The sequence below is a fragment of the Elephas maximus genome, chromosome 8 (genome assembly GCF_024166365.1).
Source record: "Elephas maximus indicus isolate mEleMax1 chromosome 8, mEleMax1 primary haplotype, whole genome shotgun sequence".
In the NCBI taxonomy this organism is placed as follows: domain Eukaryota; kingdom Metazoa; phylum Chordata; class Mammalia; order Proboscidea; family Elephantidae; genus Elephas; species Elephas maximus.
Genome location: NC_064826.1, coordinates 123691450 through 123711503, shown reverse-complemented (window position 1 = coordinate 123711503; position 20054 = coordinate 123691450). Strand labels below are relative to the sequence as shown.

The 20054-nt window shown below is 40.5% G+C and overlaps 1 protein-coding gene across 1 annotated transcript in view; it reads right to left on the bottom strand.

Moving 5' to 3' along the window:
* The window catches only part of GRID1 (glutamate ionotropic receptor delta type subunit 1), a 984507-nt gene that overhangs the window by 278020 nt on the left and 686433 nt on the right, over positions 1–20054 (bottom strand). The gene's annotated exons all lie outside the window — the stretch shown is intronic.

Here is a 20054-nt window from a genome sequence, read left to right as displayed (position 1 = left end):
CATATACATGCTCGATTGATTTTTGACAAAGGTTCCAAAGGACCTTGTGAACGTGTCATTCATTAGGGCAAAAAAAGTCTTTCAACAATTATATATCATTTATAATAAATAAACAAATGGCTAAACAACAATCTCGATGAGTACCTCACATCATAAACAAAACAATAATTCAAAATTAGTGGTAGATTAAAAAGTGAAAGCTAAATCTATAAAACTTTTAGAAGAAAACATATGGGAAAATCTTTGTGACTTTGGTGTAGGCAGAGGTATTTTGATAGGACACAAAAAACACTAACCATGAAAGAAAAAAATTTTAACTGGATTCTATGACTATTAAACACTCTATGAGTCGGAATCGACTCGACGGCACTGGGTTTTTTGGGTTACTCTTCAAATATCACCCTTAAAGATTTTCAAATGCAAGCTAGGTGCTGGGAGAAAATATTCACAATACGTATATCCAATGAATGACTGGTATCCAGAATATTAAAGAGAACTTACAATGCGATAAAAGAAAAGAAGGAAGAAACAAAAAATATTTTTTTCTTTAAATGGCAAAAGATTTGAATAGACATTTCACAAAAGAACATAGTGGAAATTGCCAATGAACACATAAAATGATATGCAACACTTTAGTCATTAAAGAAGAACAATTTGAAAACAGATACCATTATACATTTACTAGAATGACAACAATTTAGAAAACATCGATAATACGAAGTGTTGGTGAGGATGTGAAGCAACTGAAACTCTCATCCATTTCTGGTAGGAACGCAAAATGGTACGGCCACTTTGGAAAAGAGTTACCAGCTTCCTATAAAGCTAGACAAACACTTAGCATACCCAAAACCCAAAACCAAACCCACTGCCGAGTTGATTCCGACTCATAGCAACCCTGTAGGACGCGTAGAACTGCCCCACAGAGTTTCCAAGGAGCACCTGGTGGGTTTGAACTGCCGGCCTCTTAGCTAGCAACCATACTTATAGGGTATTTACTCAAGATAAATAAAAATAAAAGTCCAAGCCTACATATACTTCCAAACTCATACATGAATGTTCATAGCGGATTTATTCATAACTCAATTTTAGAACATAAGCAAACATCCAACAAGATATATGAATATTCATATAAGGGAATATAACTTATTACTAAAAAGGAACAAATTACTCTTACACAAAACAACATGGAAGAACTAAAAGAAAAAAATTAGGCTAAGTAAAAGAAAACAGATACCAAAGAGAACATACAGCACACTTCATTTACAAGTTTCAGAATAGATAAAACTATAATGACAAAAATTAGATCAGCATTTGCATACAACGGTTTTGGGCACTAAATTCGAACGGGGTCATGGATATGTTTTATCATAGAATATGGTGGTGGTCACCAGGATGAAATCAATATCATTACTCATCCAGTTGTACACTTAAATGGCTGCATTTTATTATTCATAAATTATATCTCTGCAAACTTAGAAAAAAGAAACTTCTACTAGAAAATGTAGGGGAATATGTTTTGTTTACCCCTCCCTTGAATTGAGAAAAAAATACCAATTTTAATAGAAAATGTAATTAAGTGTCACTTTATTAAGGTTAAGAATATATTCTTTAGAGACATCTTAAGGTGATAAACATGACATAAATTCACAAAAGATAATTGCACACCTTTTTAGTTATAAATTCCAGGAACTCATGAAGGTCTTTTGTTAATTAGTACAAGAGACAAATCAGTAGGTAAATGAAAAAAGGAAATGAACAAGTAGCGGGAAAAACCTGTTCAGGTTCAGTTAACATGCAAAAAGAGAATCTCCACAGTGATCAGTGATGCAAATCAAAACCAAAATATGAAACCATTTTACACTCTTTCCACTGGCAAAAATAAAAAGTCTAAAAAATATTAGTGTTGAAGCTGATGTGGATTATTGGGATAGCAGATACATTGCTTGAAGCTATAAATTAATATAACCGCTCTGGAAAAGAATTTGACATTATGCTGTAAGCTGATTATTCACAAGATCCAGAAATTCTACTCTCTTTACATAGTCAAGAGAAACTCTTCTACATGAGCATGGGTACATGTATAATAAATTTCTAATTATTTCTAACAGCATTGCTTCTAATAGCAAAACATAAAACTCCAGTAGAAATAACCCAAGTGTCCCTATCCAGTCAAATAAACAAATTATAGTATACTCAGAAATTAAATACCATGCAGTTGTGAAAATTAAATAATTTTGCTATACACATAATACGCCTTATTAGTGTAATGTGGATTTTAAAAAGTCTCAGATAAATACTTACACATAAGATCCCCATTTCAATGTTTAAAGCTACTTAATCTGAACAGTGCTTAGAGGAAAAGTTAAATATATATGTGACAGAATCTTATAAAAACAAGTTATCTTCCTGCAGTAAACAACCATAAAGCCTATTAAAATGTATAAAAGAACCATTTTCAGGTCTTGGATATCAATCACTGCAAGGCTACAGTCTTGGTGATAATGGAAACAACATGAGATAAAATCCATATTCACACCAGGTCTTCTGCCTGGCAGTTTAATTAGGTGGAAGAAACTGAGATAAGAGTTTGTGGTGCCAAGACGAGAAGAATTTGGGTAGCATGGCAACAGAGCTGAAGTGAAAAATCTGAAAATATCTCTGTAAAAATTCCACCCAATTTCTTGGATGACTTCTGAGATGTGTATGTAGCTTGGAAAGAATCTACGAGGATGCGATTGATCAGAAAGGAGGATGCAGAAATGAGTAGATATTTCAGCAATCTCAGAGTGCTAGACATATGTTAACCTTTAGTCCCAGACAAAGTATAAATAGCTTGATGAATACTCATTACTTTCAATTAAGAGCCCAGAGATTCCACGCCCTTGGTGTAAAGATTAATTACCACAACATATTCTAAAACCAAACCTCAATAGATAGTTTGTTAGTAACTTCAATGTCTCTGCATGCAATATTTTAACAATCTTTAGAAAAAGATAACATAAGCCAGAGCCGCTACAAGATACATATCTTCTACAGTGTCCACCATAAAATGAAAAGAAACTAGCAAACATGGAAAGGAACAAGAAATAGTGACTGATAATCAAGTCAATAGAAGCAAATCCTTAGAAGATGATATTGGAGTTAACAGACAAGGATTTGAAAAGAAATATTATAAATATGGTAAATAGAGGGAATAAGTTACAATACAAATTAGAATCCATAATAATTAGAATATATAAAAATGAATCATAAGCACAGTTAAGAAATACAAAATAAAATTAAATATTTGTTGAATCAGTATAAAAACCAGCTGGACACAGTAAAACACAGGACTAGTTAACTCAAGACATGTTTATACCCAATACCTAACTGAAGCAGAGAAAGAAAAAATACACAGGAAAAAAACAGCAGAACATAAAATATTTGTGGTAACTGCTAAACATGTCTAATAAATGTTAATTGCTGTCCAAGAAGGAAAAGCATCAGTGTCACAACCAAAATTAAAATGGCTGAAAATTTCCCAAATTCGATAGAAACGCATCAACCCTTGACTCAAGAAACTCAGCAGGATAAATGTCAAAAAAAAATTACACTTACCTAGACATATTACAGTAAAATTACTGAAAAAAAATCAAAGATCGACAAAACCTGAAAAGCAGCCAGAGGAAAAAAATATCTTGAAAGGAGCAACAATAAGACTGATGACGGATTTAAAACAACAACAAAAAAAAACCTCTACGTAAACAAGAGAACAATGAAATTACATCTGTAAAGTGATACAAGGAAAATTAGAATGTAATAATCACTGAAAATCCTTTTCAAAAAATGATGGTGAGAGCACCTTATAAAAATGGCAGTAAAATAAAGTCATTGTGGAAAGAAATCCTACAGTAAATAGCAATTATAAACACTTTTTTATTTCTTTTCTTCTCTTTATTAAAAAGACACATGACTGGAGTCCCAGCCCTGGTGGGGTGGCATAACCCTGCTACAGCTCATTTGTCCTGTTTTTGGCACTAAATTCTCCAAGCAGAATGTAAAACACAATTACCTGAGGTCTCTAAAGGATGAAGAAAAGCTGGCAAGTTGTAGGAGTCAAATTTGGAAAAGCAAACTGCACAGAACTGAGTTTCTGCTCTCTGTCTCTCTGTCTCTGTCTTTCTCTTTCCCCTCTGCTCTGAAAGAAGGCCCTGTTTTTAGAGCAGCATGATGGTGGTGGTAGCACTGGCCCCTAAAAGTAGAATAGAAACCTCATTTTTCTGGCCAAAAAAACCAGAAGCCATAAAAAAATAACACCTGAGTACTGGAGAATGATAGAAGAATCCTAGCAAGGAGAGCTCTAGAAGAAAGCCATGGAAAGAGATTCCCTGATTTTGGTATGAACTGCAAAAACCCCTGGTTCACCCCACAGAAATCCATAAGTGGGAAAGAACTAAACTAGCATAGCAAAGGTTTTGAAAACTTAAAACTGATCAGAAATTTGAAACATGGGTCACAGAAGGTGAGACCAAACTTTTAGGTCCAAACCTTACCAGGCTGACTGTATGCTAAAATACATATTATCTCTGGATAATGTTGATAACTCTATATGCTAAAACAAATTATCAACATTATCCAGAGAGTTATAACAAGGCCTCAAGTCTACACATTATTGCTTTCACAACATCCAGAACACAACCAAAAATTATTCGACATACAAATAACCCCAAAAAATATGATCAATTCTCAAGGGAAAACACAATGAAGAGATGCCAAACCAGAGATGACTTAGATGTTGAAATTATCAGATAAAAACATCAAAGCATGATATAGGAAGTAAAGGAAAATATACTTAAAATGAATCCAAGGATAAGAGATAAGAACTCTCACAAGAAAACTGGAAATTACATATGTAACATCAATATAGAAATTTTAGAACAGAAAATTTAAAAAAATATATTATAGACTAGGCTCAATATATCATATCAGAATGGATATGGCAGGGGAAAAACGAGTCAACTTGAGATAAATCAATTGAAACTATTCAATCTAAAGAAAATAGAAGGAGAAAAAAATCAGAGCCTCAGGGACCTATGGAACAATATTAAATGGTCTAACATACATGCCATTGGAGTCCCAGAAGGAGAGGAACAGAGATTTAGGTAGAAACAATATTTAAAGCAATAATTGTAGGAATACTTCCCAAATTTGGTATAAAATATAACTATACACATTCAAAACACAGTGAACTCCAAAAAGTATCAACTCAAAGAAAATCACATCTAGAAACACTTTAATTAAATTGATGAAAACCAAATATAAAGAAAAAAAATTTATAACAACCAAGGGAAAACAAGACATTACTGTACACACAGGGGAACAATGATTGGAAAGACTACAGATTTCTCATCAGAAAATACAGAGGCCAAGTTCGATAGGCATAACATAGTTCGTAAAGAAAACATTCATCCTGCTTCTGTGAGTAGCGTCTGGGCTCTTAAAAGCTTGCAAGTGGTCATCTAAGATACATCTATTGATCCCATCAAGTTCAAAGCAAAGGAGAATGAAGAAAACCAAAGACACAAGGAAAATATTAGCCCAAAGGACTAATAGATCTATTAGTGAACCACAGCCTCCAACAGCCTGAGCCCAGAACTAGATGGTGCCCGGCTATCACCACTGACTGCTCTGACATGGATCACAATAGAAGGTCCCAGATAGAGTGGGACAAAAATGTAGAACAAAATTCAAATTCACAAAAAATGACCAGACTTACTGGTCTGACAGAAACTGGAGGAACCCCCAAGACTATGGCCCCCAGACACCCTGCTAACTCAGAACTGAAGCCACTCTCGAAATCTACCTTTCAGCCAAAGATGAGACAGGCCTATAAAACAAACAACAACACATGTGAGGAACATGCTTCTTAGTTCAATCAAGTACAGGAGACCAAATGGGCAACATTTGCCCAAAAGCAACACAAGAAGGAAGGAAGGGGCAGGATGAATGGACAGGGGGAACCCAGGGTGTAAAGGAAAACGGGGAGAGTGCTGACACATTGTGAGGATTGCAAGCACTGTCGCAAAACAATTTGGTGCATACATTTTTGAATGAGAAACTACTTTGCACTGTACACCTTCACCTAAATCTCAACAAAAGTTTTAAAAAAGAAAGACCAGAATAAAGAGGAATAACATCTCTAAAGCACTGAAAGGAAAAGAAATGTCAACCCAGGATTCTATATCCAGTGAAAACATACTTTCGGAATGAAGAAAAATTAAGACATTCTTTAAAGAAGAAAAACTAAGAGAATTTTTGCCAGCAGAACTGCACTAAAAAAATGATCAAAGAATTTCTTTAGGCTAAAGGAAAACGACACCAGTGGTAAACGTGTATCTTCATGAGTTAAAGGAGAACAAAATAAATGGAAAATATCTAAAGGGTATTTTTTTTCCATATTGACTTATTTTAACTGTGTATGGCTGTTCAAATAAAAAATTATAACACTGGTAGGATTTTCAACATATGCAGATATACAAGACAAGGCACCTTTAGTACAAAATAACATAAAAGCAAGGGTGGAGAGTTATAGGGACCTACATATTGCAAGGTTTCTACATTTTATGTAAAACATATTAATTCTAAGTAGAATCCCTTAAAATTGATTTAAAAAAATAGATATACCCAAAATGTAAATAAACTATAAAATGGGACGTAAAAAAAAAAACTCAATCCCCCAAAAATGTCAGGAAATGGGGCATGGGGTGCCGAAATACAGAGGAAACAAATAAAAACAAATAATAAAAACATAGACATAAGTCAAACTCTCCCGATAATTGCATAGAATGATAATGGTATGAAAACTCCAGTTTAAAGGCAAGTATTGACAGGAGCCCTGGTGGCAAAGTGGTTAAGAGCTATGGCTGCTAACCAAAAGGCCAGCAGTTCGAATCCACCAGCTGCTCCTTGGAAACCCTATGGGGCAGTTCTACTCTGTCCTGTAGGGTCACTAGGAGTCGGAGTGGACTCAACAGCAACAGGTTTGGTGGTTTTCAGTTATTGACAGGTGGACAAAAAGCAGTAGTCTCTATTCTGGCTGTGGGAAGTCACAATTTCATAATAAATACCAGATAGATTAAAGATAAATAGATGGATAAAAATACAACATACCAAATTTTGTGGAATGGAGCCAAATAGTGCTTAGAGAGAAATGTGCAGCATTAAATGCTTACATTAGAGAAAAGAAAAATATAAAAAAATAAGTAGCCTACATTTCCATCTTCAGTAAGTAGAGAAAGACCAAGAGGTGTTTTGAACACAGATGCAAATATCCTCAACAAAATATTAGCAAATGGAATTTAGCAATATATTAAAAAGATAATACAGTACTGGTAAGTAGTGTTTATTGCAGAAATGCAAGGCTGCTTCAATACATGAAAATCAATCATTGAAATTCACCACATAATCAGTCTAATTAAGAAAAACATGATAATCTCAATAGATCAGAAAAAATAGACAAAATTCAACAAACAGTCATAATAAAATCTCTCAACAAACTAAGAATAGAAGGGAATCTTCCTTAATCTAATAAAAGACATCTAGAAGAAAAACCTGGAGTCCCTAGGTGACTGAAATGGTTAAGTGCTTGACTATTAACCAAAAAGTAGTCTAACTCACCCAGAGGTAACTTGGAAGAAAGGCCTGGTGATCTGCTTCTGAAAGGTCATGCCCATGAAAACCCTATGCATTCTACCCTGGGACATATGGGTTGCCATGAGTCGGCATCGATGAGAGGACAACTGGTAGAAAAAACCTATATTACATCGTAAGTAATGGTAAGAGACTGAATGCCTTGTCTCACTACTTCTAATCAATATCATATTGGAAAGTCTAGGTATTTTAATAAGGCAATAAAAAGAAATAAAAGAAATTCAGATTTAAAAACTAATAAAATGGTCTCTATTCACAGATAACATAATTGTCTACGTCGAAAACCCTTTAAAAACTACATAAAAAGCTACTGCCACCAATAAGTGAGTTTAGCAAGTTTTCTTGATACAAACTCAAACTGGATCATAGACCTAACTGTAGGAAAAAATCTTCATGATCTTGGCTTCGGCAATGAATTTTTAGATGTGACATTAAAAGCATAATCTACGAAAGAAAAAGTGTTTATGTGTGTGTGTATGCATATATATATAAATACTTCAACAATAAGAAACAAAACAACTTTACAAAAAATGTGGAAAAGAGCTGAACAGACACTTCACCCAAAAAGATATACAGATGGCAAATAAGCATACAAAAAGATGCTCAGTCATCAATTGTCATTAAACCTGCTGCCTCTGAGTCGATTCAGATTCATAGCAATCCCATAGGACAGAGCAAGGTGGATAATAAAACATGACCCAAACTATGTGCTGCCTGCAACAAACTCACTTCAAATTCAATGACATAGGTAGGTTTAAAGCAAAAGAATATAAATACAAAGACATACCATGCAAACACTAATCAAAAACCAGGCAGAAATTGATCTATTACTATCAGATAAAGTAGACTTCGGAATAGGAAAATTATTAGAGCCAAAGAGAGGCATTAGAAACCATAAAAGGAACACTCCACCATAAAGACGTAATGATCCTACGTGTGTTTGCAACAAACACTGAGTCTTAAAATACATGAGTAAAAAACTGATAGAGTTTAAAAGAGGATAGACAAATTTACATCTATAGTTGGGAATTTCAACAACCTCCTCTCAGCACCTGATACAACTACTAAACAGAAGATTAACAAGGATACTGAAGATCTGAATAACATGATCAACCAATAAGATCTAATTGATATACATAAATCACTCTGCCCAACAGCGGCACTTTTTTTTTTTTCTAGTGCTCGTGGAACATTCATCAATAGAGGCTACATTCTGGGTCATAAAACAAACCTGAACAAATGTAAAAAAAACTGAAGTAATACAGAGTATGCCCTTTGACCATAATGAAATAAAACTAGAATCCCATCACAGAAAGGCAATAGGAAAATCTCTCAAATGCAGAAATTAAATAATAGAACTATAATTAAGTTACTGACAAAGAAGAAGTCTCAGAGGAAAAAAAAAAAAAAAGAACTAAATGAAAATGAGACGTACCAACATATCAAAATAAGTGGAATGCAGTTAAAGCAGTGCTTAGAGGGAAACTCATAGCAGCAAATGCTTACATTAGGAAAGAGGAAATGTTTCAAATAATCTAAGTTTCTACCTCAAGAAATTTAAAAATAAAGAACAGCAAAATAAATGTAATGTGTGCAGTAGTAATGAAATAGTAAACAAAATTATTGAAATCAAAAATGGGAAAATGAAACAAAATTCTAGCTTTTCCAAAAAACTCAATTAAATTGATAAACTGACAAAACAAGACACAAATCACCAATATCAAGAGTGATACATGATACTGCTATAGCTGCAGTAGCCATTAAGAAGATGATAAGGGGATATTATGAACAACTTTATGCACATAAATTCATCAACTAAGAAGAAATGGACAAACTCCTCAAAACCCAAAATTACCAAAACTCAACTGTGGTGAAAAAGATAATCTAAATAATCCAATAGCCAATAAAAATTACATTTTTAATTCAAAAGCTTCTGAAATAAATGGTTTCACTGGAGAATTCTACCAATAATTCAAAAAATTAAGACTAAGTCTACCCAACTGTGTCCAGAAAACAGAAGGAGGAAAAGCTACCCAACACATTTTATGAGGGTAGTTACTACCCTTATGTCAAAAACAAAATATGATAGTACATACAAAAAAGCAACGACAACTACACCCGCTATGTCATGAGCTTAGATGCAAAAACCTTCAACAATCTATTAGCAAACAGGATCAAAAATGTATAAAAAAATTTATACACTCTGACCAAGTAGGATTCCTTCCAGGTATGCAAGCTTGGTTCAACAGTTGAAGATCAATCAATATAATCTATCAAATTCACATGCTAAATTAAAAAAAAGAAATCTTATGATCATAGCAATTGACACAGAAAAAGCATTTGGGGGAAAAAAATATCTAACATCCATTCTCAGAAATTTAGGAGAGGGGAATTACCTCAACTTGATAAAGACCATTTACAAAAAACTTTACAGCTAATATCACAGTCAGTGGTAAGATTAGAAATAAGACAAAGATGTCCACTCTGACTCAGTGTATTATTGGATGCTCTAGTCACTTCAATAAGCCTATTTCCATTGAGTCGATTCCAGCTCAGAGCGACCCTATATGACACAGTAGAACTACCCCATAGGGTTTCCAAGGCTGTAATTCTATACAGAAGCAACTGCCACATCTTTCTCCAGCGGAGTGGCTGGTATGTTCGAACCACTGACCTCTCAGTTAGCAGCTGAGTGCTTTAACCATGCACCACCAGGCTCCATAGTCACTTAAATAAGGCAAGAAAAATAAATAAAAGGCATACGGATTGAAAAGGAAGAAATAAAACTGTCCTCCTTTGCAAATGACATATTTTTCTACATAGAAAATCCAAGGAATCTAGAAAAGACCATATAAGTGAACTAATAAGTGCATTCAGTTAGGTCACAGCAAACAATATCAATACATAAAAATCAATGGCATTTCTATATCCTAATAATGCATATGCAGAAGCCAAAGTTGAAAACCTAAAACCATTTACAATCGCTCTGAAGAAAGTAAAATACGCCTACTCCTTACTCATCTACTCTCTCATTATTCAACGTTTTGCATTTATGACAACAGTATAAAATCTACCATCCGACCATTTTGCGCACTGACCATGTAACAATGTACGTGTGGCAGTAATGAACGCAGAGGTGCAAGGGGAGCGATTGTAAACATTCGTTCCTGGTTTCTACATTTCCTTGAGCTGTTTTTAGTAATTGCTTCACAGAAAGTCTTGTATTTGACTGGCGTTTTCAAATTCAGTACTTAAAGATCCACGGTGTTTACAAATAATTTTTAAAAATCTCCCTATCTTTTGAAATAGCTCCCTTTCCACTCCTCATATTGTGTATTTGCGTTATCTCTATTTCTTGATTCCATGTGACACAATTTTTTACAATTGATTTTTTTCAAGAACTAGGTCTAACTTGTTTGATCAATTTTGTTGTCTTTTATATTAATCATTTTTTTTTGGTCTGCTTGCTTACCATCTTTGTTTTATTATTGTTTTCTAAACTTAGTATGTAAGGCATTAGATAATTTATTTTTATTATTTCTAATATTGGAATGAGCTACATTTTTTATTGTGGTAATATGTACACATAGCATAAAATTAGCCGTTTACACCATTTTTTAAGTGTGCGATTCCGTAGCATTAATTACAGCCACAGTGTTGTGCAGCCATCACCGCTATCTTTTCATCACCACATTGCTTCATCACCACTTTCAAAAAGGCAATCCTCCTTCTGCTGAATTGCTTTTGGACCTTTGTCACAAATAATTTGGGCGTATTTGTGTGGGTCTATTTCTAGCTCTCTGTTCTGTTCCGTTGATCGATGTGACTTTGCTTTTGCCAATACCACCGTGTCTTCATTACTGTGTAGCTATTTAGTTGACCTTAATATCAGCTACAGTGATTCCTCCTACTTTATTCTTTGTCAGATTTGTTTTCGCTTTTATAGTGTCTGTGGGTTTACATAAACATTTTAGAATAAAATTGTCCGGGTGTATGAAAATCTTGTTAGGATTTTTGTAAGAATTGCATTAAACCAATAGGTCAATTTAGGGAGAAAAGACATCCCTACTTTCTGAGTCTTCCAACTCATCAACATCGGCGTTTTGTAATTTCCAGCATACAGACCCTGTACATGTTAAGTGTATACCTAAGTACATCCACTCCTCACTTACCAACATGGTTAGGTTCCAAAGACCAGATGATTATGTGAAAATCGGCATTTTGAGGAAATGCAGGATGATCATATCAGATAGCAAAATGGAGGATGACTACATCAGTACATAAATGCCAAATTACATCATTATTCAGCTACCAAATTACATCATTACCTAACTGCCAAACCACTGAGGATCATGGCCCAGCCAAGTCGACACATAACCTTAACCACCACAGAGGGCTAAAATTACACTCAGAACAGCCAAACAGAAAGATGAAACAGACCTGGTTTATATGAGTTGACAAGAAAATTTCCATCCCCAATTAAAAAGAAGCAAAGAACCCAAAGTATAATTTATAAAACAGAAAATACAAATGCCCAATAATTATATTTTTAAATGTATAGTTTCACAAATAAAATGCAAATATGGCAACACTACATTTTTCATATTGCTAACGACTTAGCAAAATCGTTTTATATATTACTCAGTTTTCTGAGCATGGTTTCCATAGACAACTGGTATACGTGAAAATCAGTAAACCTTTCTGTAATCAATTTGAAAACATGCATCAAGTGCATCAAGAGCCTAAAATATTATTATTATTTGTTTTGTAATATTACTTCTTAAAAACTTACTAAGAAAATAAATATACCCAAACCCACTGCCGTGGAGTCGATTCCGACTCACAGCGACCCTATAGGATAGAGTAGAACTGCCCCATAGAGTTTCCAAGGAGCGCCTGGTGGATTTGAAGAAAGTAAACACAGGTATGATTACAATTATGTGTATTTTGGATATTTCTTAAAACACTGCTTTCTAATAAAATGCTGAAAATGCCTAAACGTTCATCATATAGGATGATAAAATAAATGATGGCTGTATTTAAAAGTTGGATGATGTTTTTCCAATAAAAATCACAGTTTTTAAATAAAGAAATGAGGAAACACTCCCCACATAGGATTGAGAAAGTAAAGACGTAAAATGCAGCAATTTGATAAACACATTTACTCCTGTCTCTGTCTCTATGAACAGAGGAAAGGAAAATTTAAAAAATCACAAAGAAAATGCACCAGAAAGGCTAACCGTCTTTATTTCCTGGTTCAGAGATTATATCTGATTTTTATATTCTCCTTTTCGTTTGTCTGAATCCTAAGCGTTCTGCCCTCCGTGAGGATGTTATGCTCAAAACAAAGCAGTTAATGTTGCTTTTAATGCTATACTTAATTGTGCCTTGTCCTTACTTCCTTACTCAGATGAAGCAGCAGTGTGTTTTTGGTTCTCAGCTCCGTCAAAGCAGTTCTACACAAGGGTTGGGAGCAGTTGACATTTTACTTGGGAAACACGCTGCTAGAATGCCAATCCAGGAAGAGATGGGAGTTTATTTCTCATCTGAGACTCACTGTGCACAGCTGGTGTCTCTGTCGGAGCAGCTTAATGGAGACACTACACACTTCTGGGGTTGGGCCCTCCCACCCCAACCACACACCCACGTGCTCTTTACCCTCTCTGTAGATAGTGTGCACACCGCCTGGCGTCACAGATGTGGCTCATGGTACCAACCGCTGCAGCCACCAGGTAGGGGATCTCACCTGTGCTGGAGAGGCAGCTTCCACTTTGTTACCAGGGCCACCCTGTCTGCAGGCTGGCCTCACGGCACAGAGCTTCTGAACCCTGGGACATCTTGCAGCCCAACGTAACAGATCAGGGAAAGAATGGTAATGATGTACTTGCAAGTGCAGGAGGACAGGGTCCTATGGGGTGTCCATCACTACATGATAAGCAATTATTACTCCATGAGTGATTAGCAGCCTCAAGGCCCTCCTGGGGACACAATAGTCAAGGGAGTGCTGATTCCTGTCCCAGGCCAGCTTTTACTAAGAATCAGAACTGACAGTGACAATAGCAGCATCTTAGACTAGCAAAGGAGAGTGAAGTCCTTCCATTTCCCTGAGTAATCACTGGAATGGAGAGGCAAGGGCAAGGGCTGCGGTAGGACTTCCAATCTGTAGGCTCCAGATCCAGGGGAAGCAACTGTGAGGCCCTCATGCTGGCTCGGAGGACAGGAGGTGGGAGGGGAGAGTGGGCTGAGGGGAGAGAGGGAGTCACAGGATGGTATCATTTTCAATTCAGAAAGGATGCTCTGGGGCCTCCCCATGAAGCCTGCCTTCCCAGCCATAGCTCTGCCCCATGCTTGTTGCTGTTACCTAGTCATCTCTTCAGTTCCTGGGCCTCAGTTTCCCCGATGGAGATGCAAAAAGCCATGGAGAGGCTGGAGTCAGGGGAGGCTGCATAGGCTGACCTCAGGGCCACCTACCACATTCCGCACCGATTGCAACCATGCTATGTCTGTTTGTGCAACGGTTTAATATATTTGGGATCCAAATCTACCAGGGCTAAAGAAAAGCATGAAACACACTGAACTAATTTCTCAGCCTCTCCTCGTCCTAAATCACTTCTACTCTATGGAAAGGAGCAAGAAACAACACTGTTCTCTCTTATCACACCAGGATCACCTTTGTCCTGGGTGAGATGTACATAAGGCAAGTCCATTGGTTATCCCCATGCTCTCGTCCCATGCTCAAAAAAGCACTGCCCTCCATTGAGTCAGGGAATTTGCAGGAGGTGCCTGTGGGGAAGGAGGCTTAAAGGACTGGTGGGTAGGTGACGGTTTTTCCCGGAGCCATGGGTTAGTGGAAGGAAGTGAGTCCCCCACACCAGCATCATTAGGGCAGGGAGGGAGGGCTTTCTCAGCAATCATGTCATGGAAAGTGTTTCCACAGGGCTGTGGCTGATACTAAATTCCAGGCAAACCATGCTTGTGGGAAAAAAAAAGAACAGCCATGTTGTCCTGGTTCCACTGATAACGTCGACCCCAAAACATAATCCTAAAAATGAAATTTCATCAAGCTGAACTTCCTCAAATCCCTCTCATCCCTTGGTCTTTAGAGGGAATGGACATCTGTTACCAGGTACAGAAGGGGGCTGGGCACCACACCGGAACACAGCTTAGCCATCTCAGCAGCTACCTGCTCTGGGGCTCGGGCAGGGTGGGCCTCCCATCTCAGCCTCCTGGGAGACGTCTGTCTGAGCAGAGGGAAGCAAAGCCAAGTAGAACTGTGTGGGGCTCCTGTCACAGCTCTGGGACCTGAAATAAAATGCCTCCAATAGGAAGAAACACAAATCCACAGGGCAAATGTCAGGCCAGGTCCTGTGGCAGCTGGGTGTGACGTCCCAATGAACCCTGGTCCTGAAGAGCTTGCTGGATGAGCACCCAGGCCGGGCAGCTCCAAACAGACAGAAAGGGTGAACATTTTGCCTAGAGTCATACAGCTAGCTGGCAACATACATCTTTGATTTTCCACCCAGTGCTCCGTCCACAGGAGCACATTTCCTGAAGGTGAGGATTAATGAATGTTTGTCCAGCCCCTGCAGAGAAGGCCCCCGCCCGCTCCTCCAGTCCTCTGAAGGCTGAGTAATCTGCAGTCCCCTGATACCACTTTGTCCAACAAGTCTGGGTGATGCACCCTTCCCAAGATTTTCCTCCCGGGTGTTTAAGAAAACATCCATTTGCTCCTTAATTTAAATAATTCCTCTAGGTTTAGATCTTAAAGAAACAACTTGGTTGTTTTTGTTTTGTTGCTATTAAAAAAAAAAGACCAATTGCCGTCAAGTTGATTCTGACTCATAGCACCCTACAGGACAGAGTAGAACTGCCCCATAGAATTTCCAAGGAGTGCCTGGTGGATTTGAACTGCTGACCTCTTGGTTAGCAGCTGTAGCACTTAACCACTGTATGACCAAGGTTTCCTTTGTTGCTATAGCTGTCTTTAAATTTAGATAGAAAGAGACAGATAAAGAGACCAATAGGTATAGTGGAAGGACTTCGGTGGTGAAAAATCACTCAGCTGCTAACCAACAGGTTAGAGGTTCAAGACCTCCCAGAGGTGCCTTAGAAGAAAGGCCTGGCAATGTACTTCGTAAAAATCAGCCATTGAAAACCCTACGGAGTACAGTCCTACTCTGACACACAGAGTTTCTGTCAGTCAGAATTAACTCGGAAGCAACTGGTAACTGGTAAAAAGGTAGATGGAGCCTTGGTGGCCCAGTGGGTAGGCGCTCAGGCCGCTAACCACCAGTTTGGCAGTTTGAATCCACCAGCTGCTCCTTGGAAATCCTATGGGGCAGTTCTACTCTGTCCTATAGGGTCAATATGAGTCGGAATCAACTTGACGGCAACAGGTTTTATAGATACAGATAGATATAGATATGGCTATAGATGATAGGGATTCAGATACAGATAAAGAGTCTTTGCAGGGGACCCCTCACCCAGCCCCAGAATGACTATGTCAGTGTTCACAGCTGGCTCTGTGTCCTGCCTTGGCCAGCGAGTTCTGCAGGAAAGAATCGGTCCTGTCAGAGCCTCCCCTCACCCCTAAAGATGCCTGGTCATTGCTCCTGCCTTTGCATGGTTCAAGACCCTCGTCCTACCCTCAGTTCACTTTCCACTCTTGGCTATCTTTTGTCTTGCGGGAATGCAAATGACCTTTATTTTTTAAACTGCCCCGTTTCCCAGCCTCCTCTCACCTGGTGATCACAGCTTGGCTCCGCCCCCCCGCCCCTGGCTGCCTGCCCTAAGCCCCACTCCTCCCTTCCTTCTGGATCTCCCAGGCCTGTTGGAGTGTTCCCTGGGCCTAAATAATAAACATCTGAAATGGTAAAACTCATTCCTGATTTCCAGACAACTTCTCCTTAGCCTTGAGAAGCTGCCAGGCTGACAGATAACAACTGGGATATGCAGTTATTAAGGGCAGACTTTAAAATGACAAAAGGATACATTTTAAAATAAAGTTCTCTTGAAAATCAGCTTCCCTTCCAACTCAATTACATCCAGCCTCCCTCGCAGAAGCTCCTTATACTGCAAGATTCCTCTTGGCTTCAGGGTATTTGAGGAGTATTTTCTTGGCAACAGGAAAGGCCCAGGCACCTGAAGCAGGATGTGGAGGACACAGTGCCTTGTCCTCTCTCAGACTTCTGGCGTGGCCACCACAACACCTGGCATGGGACTCTGGAGTCAACTGAGATGAGGAGGGCCTACCACCAGCCCTCTCTCTGCCCATGGTGCCATCCTGGGCCTGGGTGTTAGAGATGAGCTAGGGTAGGGAAAGGCAAGAGAGGAAGAGAAGAGGCCAGCAGGGAAGCCTGGGTGGGAATAACCTCAGAAGGGCACTAGGAGGGAAGGAAGTACAAAGACAGACACAGGCAGCCCTGGGACAGACTGAGACAGCTCTGGGACAGACTGAGGCAGCTCTGGACAGACTAGGACAACTCTGGGATAGACTGAGACAGCTTCGGGATAGACTGAGACAGCTCTGGGACAGACTGAGGCAGCTCTGGACAGACTAGGACAACTCTGGGATAGACTGAGACAGCTTCGGGATAGACTGAGACAGCTCTGGGATAGACTGAAACAGCTCTGGGATAGACTGAAACAGCTCTGGGATAGACTGAAACAGCTCTGGGATAGACTAAGCTCTGGGACAGACTGAGGCAGCTCTGGGACAGACTGAGACAACTCTGGGATAGACTGAGGCAGCTCTGGGACAGACTGAGGCAACTCAGGGACAGACTGAGGCAGCTCTGGACAGACTAGGACAGCTCTGGGATAGACTCAGACAGCTCTGGGGTAGACTGAGACAGCTCTGGGATAGACTGAGGTAGCTCTGGGACAGATGAGGACAGCTCTGGGACAGCTCTGGGATAGACTGAGACAGCTCTGGCACAGACTGAGGCAGCTATGGGATAGACTGAGACAGCTCTGGGATAGACTGAGACAACTCTGGTACAGACTGAGACAGCTCTAGGACAGGCTGAGACAGCTCTGGGACAGATTGAGGCAGCTTGAGGACAGACTGAGACGTCTCTGAACAGACTAAGGCAGCTCTGGGTAGACTGAGACAACTCTGGGACACACTGAGGCAGCTCTGGGACAGACTCAGGCAGCTCTGGGACAGGCTGAGGCACCTCTGGGCAGACTAGGACAGCTCTGGGACAGATTGAGGCAGCTCTGGGATAGACTGAGGCAGCTCTGGGACAGACAGGGACAGCTCTGGGACAACTGGGACAGCTCTGGAACAACTGGGACAGCTCTGGGACAGACCGGGACAGCTCTGGGAGGACAGAGTGAGGCAGCTCTGGAATAGACTGAGACAGCTCTGGGATAGACTGACAGCTCTGGGAGGACAGACTGAGGCAGTTCTGGGATAGGCTGAGACAGCTCTGGGACAGACTGGGACAGCAATGGGACAGACTGAGGCAGCTCTGGGAAAGACTGAGGCAGCTTTGGGATAGACTGAGACAGCTCTGGGAAAGACTGAGGCAGCTCTGGGGTAGACTGAGGCAGCTCTGGGACAGGCTGAGGCAGCCCTGGGACAGAGTGAGACAGCTCTGGGATAGACTGAGACAGCTCTGGGACAGACTGGGATGGCAATGGGACAGACTGAGGAAGCTCTGGGATTGACTGAGGCAGCTCTAGGATAGATTGAGGCAGCTCTGGGATAGGCTGAGACAGCCCTGGGACAGACTGAGGCAGCTCTGGGAGGACAAACTGAGGCAGCTCTGAGATAGACTGAGGCAGCTCTGGGATAGACTCGGGCAGCTCTGGGACAACTGAGACAGCTCTGGGACAGACTGGGACAGCTCTGGCCCTCCACTCTGGCAGGAAGCTCTACAAGGCCCTTTCATGGCAAAGTTAAACAGCAGGGCTCTCTGTACTTTTTGGTCTTCCCCTACAAGTGGGAGTCCCTACGCAAGTCATCTCAAGCCCCCACCATAGCCTCACAGCTCTGGCCACCCCAACGGACATCACAGGCCATCCAAACACCCTTACACCACAGGCCATATCCTGACCCTCCACGGTATCCCACAATAGGCATCGACCCCTCTGTGACCTACAAACAAATCTTTGAGCACCAAAACATTATTACATGACGTGTGCTGCCATCTGTCACAACCAGTCATGGGCCAACCCAGGATGCTCCCTCTGTCATGTGGTGGGCTGAAATTCACAAGATGAATTTCTGACTTCCCCTCATGCCCTATCACATAGTGACCCCAGCCAGTGTCAGGAGCCAGTCCTCCACAGGCATTACAACTGAGGAGCTGTGCACTGTCCCTCCTCCACACAGATGGAATCTTCACCCTCGCCCTCAAGGAGCAAAACCCAGAGGTGCCCTCACCCAGATCCTCCATATCCCAACATCACTTAACCCTTCCTGCCCTGACCCTCGCCAGTGTAGAGGCCAGGTTTAGGGGGCTCTCACCAAGGGTTTACCCCATCTGCAATTGCAAGAACGCCCTCCCTTCACCTCCTGGGCAGCTGTCCTTACTAGAGTGAACAGTAGTCTGCATGTGTGTGCGTGGGCGTGTGTGTGTTGTTAATTCCTTGATCCTGTCCTGAGACAAAGGAGCTTTGTGGCCCCTTCCACCAGGAGTGTGCCCACCCCGGCCCCCGACAGCACCTGGGTCTCCTGGGCAGCCACTGCAGGGGTGTGTGCAGGCCTTCTACCACAGCTCCCTCGGCCCGCTGCTTCTGCTCCACATTGTGGCTTGTGGTGACTGTAACTGGCTTGCAGTGACTGTCCCCTTGTTTGATAACTGCCCCATCCTCTTTCTTGCCGTATTGACTTCTTGGTCCCTACCCTCTGAGGCTCTTCACAAGCCTCCCTTCAATTTGGGATCCCTCACTCTGTGTAAAGGTCTGCCTCTGCCTTGACTTCATTCCTTAAAAACTGTCCTCCATCCCCTGCGAGAGAAGGCGGAAGAGGCAAAGGGACATTGGAAAGAACTCCGAGGCCAGCAACCTGCGTCAGCACCAGAGCCTCATCCCGGGCTGCTCAGCTCACCCATCCTCCCTTCTCTCTCCACTGTGCGTGTACCCACCACTCCTCACCCACCTGGGGACACGTGTTTCCATGCATGGCCTTGCCCCACTCTTGGATCTGGCTGCGACCTCAGACTCCTGCCTCAGCCACAATTCATACCTGTCCCCATGGCTGTGCTGATTTCAGCTCCTCTGGGAAAACACATGCCCTTCCCTGCCTCGCCCCTGGGACATGGCGGCCAGACCTGCAGAAGGCCCACCTGGTCCAGAAAGAAGGACCCGTTTTTACCTAGACCCTGATCTACTAAGACACTGCATTCACAGCACTT